Source organism: Amblyomma mixtum, chromosome 5 (genome assembly GCF_055824585.1).
Source record: "Amblyomma mixtum isolate Tamu chromosome 5, ASM5582458v1, whole genome shotgun sequence".
In the NCBI taxonomy this organism is placed as follows: domain Eukaryota; kingdom Metazoa; phylum Arthropoda; class Arachnida; order Ixodida; family Ixodidae; genus Amblyomma; species Amblyomma mixtum.
The window spans coordinates 115611989-115621510 of NC_143016.1; the positions used below are offsets into that span (position 1 = coordinate 115611989).

The 9522-nt window shown below is 49.6% G+C and overlaps 1 pseudogene; it reads left to right on the forward strand.

The window, feature by feature from the left end:
* The first annotated feature begins 8084 nt into the window (after nucleotides 1-8084).
* LOC149343413 (uncharacterized) lies at nucleotides 8085-9077 on the forward strand (annotated as a pseudogene).
* Nucleotides 9078-9522: the final 445 nt, after the last annotated feature.

The window sequence follows — 9522 nt, forward strand, 5'->3', positions numbered from 1 at the left end:
TATTAAACTATTCATTCCGGGCATTTATTCTTTGCATTAAGAAATCCCTCATCCAAGGATTAGGCATTTATGAGTTTTGCAATACTCTGATAGAAAATGGCTCGGAATACTGTTCACGTACTGTATTTAGGAAGGTACTGCATGCATCGTTCCTATTGTGAGCAGTTAGAATATCTTCCCAAGTGACATTACACAAAACGTCATGGAAACACGGTATGATTGTTGAATTGACAGATCTTCGCGATAAGGCAGGCTGAAGTACTTGTTTTTCTGGAGCGATGGGCATGAAGAAAATTATAGCCATGTGATCACTGACGCCTGTTGACAAAACTGCGGTGGGCGCTATATCGTCATGGGAATATGTCAGGCAAATACCAATTAATATTTCGCTGCCTGTAGATATAGGAGGGCGCATATCAACGACAATAATTAACAGGTCCATTATATTAATCCCGGGTAGTTACAAGAGCAAAGTCAGAGGAAAGTAGAATAAATGTTTAAATCCTCATGATTATAACTGGACATCGAATTGATTGTATTTGTTCATAAAGGTCTTAGAAAAAATAAAAAAATCCGATCGGATCCTGAAGGTGGTCGGTATACAATAACTGTAAAAAAGCCTTGCTATAAAGTAAGACAAATTAGGAACATAGTTCTGGCCGTGCTCTACATTGCATTTAGAGGCCACACCGACGAATATTTGACGGTTTTCAATATACATACCGGGGAAAATTTAAATGACCGGCCGGTATAACGTTGTAAATAATAAAACAGACTTACTTGTCACTACTGATTTATTGAATGCAAGAAGTGAAGATTAAGACACAAGTAACAAATTCTCAAGTGCAGATCTATCCAAAGACTGTCAATAAAACACGGACAGCGCGTCATTGAATAGCCGGGAGCATAAACACATTCTTAAAGCAAGCAGCCTTGATCACTCGTTTAATTTTTTTTTCAATGAGACGTAAGATTCATTTATCTCTTAAACTTATTCCTTGAAATTAACTTCCTCCAAATTCTTTGAAATTCTTTGAAGCGCTCGCTTGCCCAACAGCGAAGCCCCAACATCTTTAGTGGTCTGCCACAGCGAGGAGGTAAACATCATCCACGGAGAAAGTTCTTATAGCACTCAAATGCATCTGTGTCTCTCTTTCAGAAGTTTTTTTCGGGTTAGAGATGCAGGCATCAGGAGGTATACACGCATGTCAAAATCTCTTTAAAGAAACTAGTGCGTCACCACTGTAGAAAATTTAATGATGTGCTTGAATTGTGTGTTCCTTTCGAAAATGTGCCAGCGGTAATTCTTTCTTTACATAACTTGCAAACCAAAAGCAAAAATATTGGTTGCATACTGCACAACATGGTTCAGCGGAGAGTGCAGAGTTTATAAGCAACGACTGAGTCCATCGACCTTGACGCCATATCGGATATTTGTCATCTTTTATTATCATTCCCAAAATTCCCGTCTGTTGGGAATGATAATAAAAGATGACAAATATCTGATATGGCAACAAGGTCGATAGACTCTGTCATTGCTGGTAAACTCTGAACTCTGCGCTTAACCATGTTGTGCAGTATGCTGAGCGTACCCACTTGATACAGTATAATGCTTTTTTCGAGTCTCTAATGGAACAGAGAGAACAAATATTGCAAAAAAGGTTTCCTCAAGCCAAGCGGGGATAAGGAAGGTAGAGCAGGGCAAGGTGTGATTCGCCATGAAAGCCTTACAAGCGAAGCTCGATCGTGCGCTCATTCGTTCACCGGAGACTACTGCCGCATCCAGTACTTATAAGACGTGACTGTTGCGGGATGCTGCTTGTGCCCCATAGTGTGGACACCTCGCAATCTCACAGGAGTTGCCGCAAAATTCTGGTCACACCGGGTCAAATTTCGGCGGGCCTGGCACCCACTTGGTAGTCGTCCGAATGCCACTCTCTCGCACCGTCTGTCTGCATGCTTCTTTGATATGGTGCGTTACATTGTCGCCCCTGGCTGGTCCCTGGAAGTCTCCCAGTACTATTGGACTATTTCTCTATATGTCTGTTGCACGCATTGATTCGTGGCCATAATCCGTAATCATCGGTGCCAGTCGGGGCCTTTTTACACAACCCGAAGCTTTAGTTCAGTAGTCACTCATTCCTGCCCTCGGTATGGCACGTGCGTTTTGTACATCTCGGTAATTTCACAGTAGGCAGCGGTAGCCGCTGTGGAGGCAATGGACCTCCACGAGCCGTCCGCAAACACCCGGAGAGACTCGCTGTCTTCGCTTAAGCTGACTGTGCCGCGTGTGACACTACGGTGCTGATGCCGATGCGGGAGCTGGAGCAATTGCTACCCTGCACTTGGGTTTCAGCTGTCGGAGCCATTACACCACTCTTCTGTTCTCACCAACATGAAAGCTCACAACATGGGCCCAGAGTTCGTGCGGGCGTTTCAGCTGGTTGCTTCCCATGCGGAGCTGGACCCTAAATCCTTCAGCCGCCTTACCCTTTATTCTAAGGTATTGCGTCTTATATACGGATACAAGCATGCCTGTGGTGACGAGCTCTTCCTCAAATCCATCTAGTACCTTGCAGCTGAGCAACAGGATGGCCTAGCGGGTGTTGCGGTGAAATGCGAATGAATTCATGGGCCCAAAATCTTCAATCACACTCGGGCTTTACTAGACAAACTGGTGCCGCAATCTGTAGAAAACGGTTGTTCTTCAGGCAGTGACACGATTATATGAACCAGCGCGTCGCTAGTTGTCGGTCGCCTACAATCACCTACATTGAAAGCGCTGCATTATCTTCAGAAGGAACCTGCTCTTTTTGGGCATGAGCACAGCTTTCCAATTCGCCAGCACACAGCTTGGCCAGTGTCCTCAACTTCAAGCACTGGCGTGGGTGAAGTCCAGGTTTGTGACATAGGTTTTGATGTTCACTGCCCTTTCACACTATCATCCTACTTTTTGTGTTATGTTTTCGTATATATACCCTTCCGTCCTTCAATAAACCCAGTTGATAGTCAGCGCTTGTGTTGTCGTTGTCCAGCCTTTTTTGCGCTGTTCTCCAGAATGAATGCATACCAAGTCGCCCAGATCTCAGCCTTACTGAAGTCCAGAAACGCGGACAACTTTCTGACACGGAGTTTACGCTACACACGAGCATATTCACTAGTCTAGTATTTTTCAGAAATTTGAACACTGGGTATTTCTCGGTTAATCTGAAGCGAATTTGCCGGAATTCAAAAACTGTGAGGTGAACTGATCTTGAGAAAATAGCGCGGTACACCGCAAGTGGTCAATCGATAACGGCGGCCTTGATTTCACTGCCGGACGCGCCGGAAAGCACTTGGTGGTGGTGCTGTCGATAGGGAAAGCGGTCTGTTCAGCATTCGTTATTACGTGTCCTCGGGTACCTGCCACCAACCCTCGAGATCGACCGCTCACTGGTAAACTTCCTTCTGCACCTGCGTTGGAATACCTTTTTGGTCAAGAGCATTTATTCAGCGAGTATTATTCGCGTTCTCAAGCCACACTCTGGGTAATGAATAGACGCTGCAAGTTTCTGGCTTTATTTAGTTTCATGGAGTGTTTTTGTTTTACGGTTTAACCTAACACTTACGATGCATGAATCCTTTCTTCTTGGGGGGTAGGGGAGGGGGGTGGTTGGAGATAAGTTTGGAATCGTCGTGCAGTCAACAGAAACATACAATTGTACAAAATCTTTATATCAGGAGCAGTCGTCGTGCAGTTCTCTATGCATTTGCATATACTCCCTCACACAAGTCCCTCTCGCCTTATATGAAGCTAGGAGCGCGAGGTAGTGCCTTCCTTTTGTTGCTGCTCTTAGGCACTCATCACTCAAGCTGAGAAATCTTAATTTCGTAAGACATTCGTTCATGGTAGCTAAAGTCGTTTGAAAAAATTGTGTTTGGACCTATCACACGCAAGCGGAGTAAATGCGAAGCCTCCTGGCGCTATAGGCGAATGCAGTGCTGCCACTCCTAGGGATTTTTTCCTGGATCTATAGAATTTGGACATTGTTTAGGGAAAAGGGATTTTTTGTATAATCTAGGGAAATTTCATTTGCTCGGAGAGTTCTTTTTTTTCTCTCTCAAATTGAGAAGACGGTGCAAGCTTTTCGCTCTTGAGTAAGGCCTGTATAACGTGCAAGTGAAAACGCTTTGTTGCTGCGGCGCAAAGACTGTTTAGAGCCATTCGCGGAGGCTCCAGCAGTCAGAGCAGCGATATTCCAACAAGTTGCGAGTTTTTCTCCGCGCTGCGCTGCTCAATTTTCAGTCGCTTGCATGCATGTGAACCAGCCTTTACACGGACGTAGTATGGTCCCTCACGTGGCCAGTGACACCCGCTGCTGTTATTTGGCGCGCCACTGCCTTCCCTCAACATGCGCGCCCCTTCCTCACGCTGTATTTGGAGCTCGCTTTACGACGTGCAATTCCTATTTAGTAAGCATATCTCTATATTTATTTTGATAACTAGAACAGAACAAGGGAGCCATTTTTTTTATAAGGAAGCGCCGTGTTGAAAACCTTAGCTATAGTCTAACTAGGGGAATAATTCCCAATTCCCAGGCTGAGTGGTTATGGTGCCCGGCCGCTGACCCGAAAGACGAGGCTTCGATCCCGGCCTCGGTGGTCGAATTTCAATGCAGGCGAAATTCTTGAGGCCCCTATACTGTGCGATGTGAGTGGATGTTAAAGGACCCCAGATGGTGGAAAGTTCCGGAGCTTGGTTCGCTTTGAGACGTTAGACACTCCAAAATGATAGACCATAATTCCCAGTTCCACCACGGCGAACAAATTTAGTTGAGGTCACATGAGGCATTTAAAAGCTGTAAAAGTCACTGATTCATTGTTTTAAATGACTCATACTGTTACGTCAGCCACCCTCTAGAGCAATCGCAGCAAATGAACAAGCAGCTTTCATATCGTAGTTTCCGTGGACTCCTCAATCGACCTCCAGACATTTTGGACGTGGTATCCTTCAGCTGAAGTATAAAACGACGCAACATGAGGGAAAAAAATTCAGTTAATTCCACATGCGGATGCATGTTTACTAATTTTTTGCGTGCAGGGAACAAAACACAGACACGATATAAAGCCTGTAATTTGTAATTTCTAAAGAGCGCTACGACTCATGTTGTAGCTTCATTTAGAAGTTCTTCATTTTAGATCATTCATTTCCAATTTACAGCTCATTTGCTTACAAACGTCTGCTAATAGGGTAGTTGCATGATAAACTTGCTAGTGAACTATGGATAAATATATATTTTTTTCGCAGCTGGGCACTATTTGTCGTATCTAGCGAAATCAAGGGAATTTTTGGTTGCAAATTGGAAGAAGAGCGGGTCTGAAGGTTGGCAGCACTGGGGGTATGGCCACAAGATTGAAAAAATATATTCCCAGGCAGGCAGTTTCCTATCAATTGCGGGAAGGAAGGTTTTTGGAAATGCATTGTACACTCACACGCAGCTCTGCGTTTCCACTTTCCTTAAGTTCAGAATTAACGTTTAATCTCTTCTTTGACATAATTTCCTTGATTCATAGTTGCTCTTATGTCCCTCGAGTTCATGGCTAGCGTGAATGCTGGACAATCTGCGATTCCCAAATCTTGTGCATGCGTATGGTGTTCGCCTTTGTGTGTTTTGGAGATGTCACGGTCTTGTCACCACGGCATGGGGCTTGTTATGATGGCTGTAGCAAACCTCGGTGTCTTTTGTATAGCCCCGCATCAATGTCAAGACTAAGGCATATATATTGTAGTGAATTACAATGAACGCGCCTGAACTATTATGAACGCGCCTCAGGTTGCCTCGATGGCAGACGAAAAAGTTGACGACCAAGTGTGTCGGCGCGCGGCTCCAGCTCTCTGGCTGTCTAGACTGACTGTGATTTTGCTGCCGTCCGCTCAGCTGATTGGTGAAGTGTATCGCTGAGTTCACTAGTACGCGAACCCCCTTTCAATATCTCTGACCAAAGTGATATAAGATCGGAGCCATAGATACGCAATAGGGCTCTAGTCAAGTGATACGTTGCGAATACAGATGAAGTAAACAACTACAAAGTCAAATCCGCATCGTCGCCTTCAGGAGCCCTGAAAAATAAATGAGCATTGCGCTTAAATTTCGTGTTCAAGAAAAAGGACGAGCTAGCCGTTAGGCATTTTAACCTCAAACAATAACATATAATATGGTGCCGACCACTTATCGATGATGATAATGGAACGCATGCCCCGAACCGACGTAGTTAAAAGCTGTACCCTTCTATAATTTTGAATTAACGGCTTGCTCTGCGTCCAGACTCGCATAATTTGATAATTTGGGCAATCAAGGCTTACTGGAGACCTGGAAGAAGCCATATAGAAATTAGACGCGCTTCAGTTCCTCGCCGTGAAGCCAGGAATGACGCTTGAGTGACACGATCTATTAGTAAGAAAATAAAACATAATTAAACACACTTCATTTAAACAGTTGACATTGGCTGATAGTTCGAGGCGCTAATTTCTTTTTTGTGGTCGTCACTTCCGAAAGTTATGTTCTTTTGCGTAAACATTGTGGGAATGCTGGCTTCCCGCCGTTGGCTTTGCGCAGCTGTTGCCGACTTCCCGCGTTGTTTCTTCTCTTGCACTTGCTCCTGCCTCAGGTGGTGGAGATGCAGCTCAGTGACTAATAACTGTCATTTGGCCACAGCTCCGCCCCAGCTCCCCAAGGGCCTTTGTCATTGGCGCCTTTTGGCGGGAATTCGGGACCCGCTTGGGCGGCCGCGCGCCGCGCGACCGTCCGGGCGGGGCCCAGAGAGAGATCCCTCCGAGACAGCGTAAGGTGCGTACGCTACTGTTTGTCCGTGCCGGCCTTTGGCGTTCGGACCAGTGTATACTCGAGCTCGCCTGCAGGGGTCCTCTGACCTGCAGCGACTCGAGCCTGTCCAGCGGGGTCCACCGACCTCCGACAGGCGTACCTTGCGTTGATTGCCCACTCTCTCTCGCAACCGGCCCAAAGGTCGACACGAGAGAGAGATCAGAGCACTGCCGCGGGATCATTCTCCTGCAGCGGCGTGCTAGCGGCGCGCATTGCTCTAGCCGCTTCGTGAGCGCAGCGGAGCCTTGCTCCTCGCGCGCCCCCGGGACGGGGTGATGATTGAGTGTGTGTGTACCTGCTGGAGGACGAAGTGAATAAACGTCTCCTTTGTGAGCTTTTAGGCTTATTTTTTTGCGGCGAATCGCTCTCCTTCCTGCGAGGGTGGAGTGCGCCGCAGCGGTGTCCCAGGGTGTGTGTGGTGACGGCTGATCGGAGCGCTTGGCTCGCGCGAAGCCCGAACCCGCGGTGGTTGGTGGCCTATGTCCCTCACAAACAGACAACTGGTGTACAACGTGCTAAGTCGCTGGCGCTTACGCCTTTGACGGCACATTAGCCGAGCTGGTCGCCTTGACGATCACGCTTGCGCACCATGTCTACCGCCCCCAGCGGGGCACTCGGCAGCTACATGTCGGCTCCCTACGGAGCTGTAGCGTCGTTACATCCGCTGGCTGCTGTTCCTTCGAATAGCCAGACACTGTGGTTGGCCGCGGCCCCCAATGGGGTTTACGGAGACACAACCCAAAATGTCGATCACGCGGCTCTCATTGGAGCTGCATCGGGAGCACCCTGCGGTGCATCCTCTGGTCACATGCCTCAGCTGTGCAAGCTTTCCGCCCAGTGCGAAAGCATTTCGTGTCACGCTGCCTCAACCGGCAGCTTCGAACAGCAGCAGCCGTGCCCCGCGAGCAGTCAATTCTGCTCTGGGAACGGCGAGGCACTGGCTCTGTTCCCTGCGGAAACCGCGCCGCTCATCGAACTATAGGAGCATTGCCTCCCGTGTTCGTGCAGCCCGCCCAAGCCTCCACTGAGGCCGGGCCGCAGTCGCTGCTAGCCAGTGCTGCCCAGATGATCCAGTCGCTGTCAGGGGCTGTTGGGACGCTTTTGGCCGCGCCGAAAGTGTCTCAACCCGCGGTCAAGTTGCCCATGCCAACAAACCGCGGGTATGATGACCTACTCAGTGCCCGGGATTTCCTTGAGTCCCTCAGCCATTACCAGATAACTATGGGTCTCACTGAGCAGGTCGTGCTTGCACACATCATCCCCGCAGCACTGACTGACAGGGCAGCTCGGTGGCATCGGCTTTCTGGCCACCGGGCAGCGACTCTCGAGGAGTTCGGGGCAGCATTGCTGCGCGAATTTCTGCCCGCTGACTACGAGCGTAGGATGCGGCGAGAGCTGGAGCTCCGTACTCAGGTTCCGGATGAGTCGCTGCAAGAGTATGTTCGTGCGATGAAGGACCGGTTCTCAATCGCCGATCCCAAAGCCTCGAACGAGGAGCGGTCGAAAGGACGATCAGGCAGGCACATCCGATCTTTTCGACGTACCTACGCGGCGGCCGATTCCGCGATTTGGAGGAGGTGGCCGCCGCGTAAGTACGCCGAAAAGGTCGGATGTGCCTGCCTGATCGTCCTTTCGACCGCTCCTCGTTCGAGGCTCTGGGATCGGCGATTGAGAACAGGTCCTTCATTGCACGAACTAACTCTTGCAGCGACTTTGGAGGAGCTTGCCGCCGAGGCAAAGCGCATTCAAGGCGACATTCTCGCCGCGCACGCCAATCGTCCGCCACCGCCGGCAAGCGAGGCCCTTGAGCCACGCTGTGCATGGAGAGGGGCCATGCCCCTACCTGACCGGCGACCACCCCCACAACCTACCTTTCCAGCTGTTAGCGAGCAAAACGAAGCATGGGAGTTGAGCGAGCGAACTCTCGATTCCTACTAGTACGGGAGACGGGCAGCCTGCGCTGCACAGTTTTCCGAACCGCGTGCTGAGGGGCACCAAGCGCTCCAACGCACACCAGAGGGGGAAACCCGACTCGGCCGAGCCTTTGGTCGTGCATCGGGCGAACCCAGGCAAGGAGAGGCGCCATTGTCCAGCGACCAAGCTCTCGGTCATGTGCGCTGTTTCCGCTGCCAAGAGAGGGGCTTCTTAGTAAGAGAACGCACCGTAGCCAGGCCTCCTGTGAGGCAGTGAAACGGAGGCGGGGGTGGGTCATAAAGGGACGACCGGCCCAGTCTCTGCTAATTCCCTCTGCGTACAGAGCAAGCTGCCTTCCTAGTGCGCACGCGCCGTTTCTTCCGTTCACCTTTGCTGGCCGCGAATTTTCGGCGTTACTGGATACGGGAGCCAGCGCTTCCTTGTTCAGTGAAGAGGTGTTGTCACACTTGCAAAAGCACTCTGTGCGCTTCCGGGACTGCCATATGGCGTTCAACTTTGCGAAAGGCGTAGCCCGTTCGGATGGCGCCGCGAGGTTGACTGTAAGGGAGGAGAGCGTACGAGACGCATGCATTTCATCCATCTCCCAGGGCTCAGTGTGCCCATGATTCCCGGACGGGACTTTCTCCTGAAAACCGGGATCGTGGTGGACATTGCGAAGGGCGGCTATCGCGACGGACCATTTTCCCGGCTGAAGCCTTTCATCAGCCCACCGGTGTCAGTATCT